We start from the raw sequence: 967 nt of genomic DNA, 5'->3' as shown, positions 1-967 counted from the left end.
GGGAGGGAGGGAGGGAGGGAGGGAGGGAGGGAGACCAGACCAGGCCTTAGAGGACACAGGGACCCTGGAGCTGACGAGTTGGCAAGAGTGAGTCTCCCACCTCTTCTATATAAGCAGTCAGGGCAGACACACTTCTCTGCCTCTGGCTGTATGAGTCCCACTTGGTTCCTTCCTGTCCCTGAGCAGCAGCTTCCCGTGGGGTGGACACACCATAGCTAGTCAATGGCTTATTGTTCATGGTGATCAAAGAGATGTTTTTAGTTCGGTTTGTGATCGGTAAGCTGCTGAGAATTGGTGTTTGTGACTTTGTGTGGACACATGGTGACTTCGTGTGACATGGTGACTTTGTGTGGACACAGGTAACTTTGTATAGACACATGGTGACTTTGTGTGGACACATGGTGACTTTGTGGGGACACATGCTCCATTCTGTTAGTTTCTGTGAGTAGGGTAGCGAATGTTCTGAACATTCTGCTTTAAGACGGCCCCACTTGCCCATGTATGAAACTTTCAGAGTTTGTAGCTATTCAAAGCGGGGGTTCACGTTCTCATTGTGCTTGTCTAGTGGTCTTAGGATCAAACCCAGGACTTTAACACGAGGCAAGTGCTCTGAGCCTCACCCCCAGCCTCTTTCCTTTTTTTTTAAAAAAATATGGACCACTTCATAAATTTTGTGTTATCCTTGCACAAGGCCCATGTTAATCTTCTCTGTGTTGTTCCAATTTTAGTAAATGTGCTGCAGAAAAGAGCATTTTTTCTGGGAGTATCTTGCTATGAAACCTAAGCGACCTCAAATTCTCCTTCCTCAACACAGGATTTCTCTGTAAGGCTCTGTCTATTTATCTACCTACCAACGATCTATCTACCTGCCTGCCTATCTACGATAAAGTCTCTGGTAACACAGGCTAGCCTCGAACTCACTATAGCTGAGGATGACCTTGGATTTCTGGTACTCCTGCCTCTGCCT

The 967-nt window shown here is 46.9% G+C and overlaps 1 non-coding gene across 1 annotated transcript; it reads right to left on the bottom strand.

The window, feature by feature from the left end:
- Positions 1-646: 646 nt before the first annotated feature.
- Positions 647-752, bottom strand: LOC126489125 (U6 spliceosomal RNA). The gene has a single exon (XR_007588864.1). It is a non-coding gene; the product is annotated as a U6 spliceosomal RNA (small nuclear RNA).
- Positions 753-967: the final 215 nt, after the last annotated feature.

This window comes from Alexandromys fortis, unplaced genomic scaffold (assembly GCF_014885135.2).
Source record: "Alexandromys fortis isolate MF-2015 unplaced genomic scaffold, M_Fortis_MF-2015_v1.1 scaffold_213, whole genome shotgun sequence".
In the NCBI taxonomy this organism is placed as follows: Eukaryota; Metazoa; Chordata; class Mammalia; order Rodentia; family Cricetidae; genus Alexandromys; species Alexandromys fortis.
This window is presented reverse-complemented; position numbering and strand designations above follow the sequence as displayed.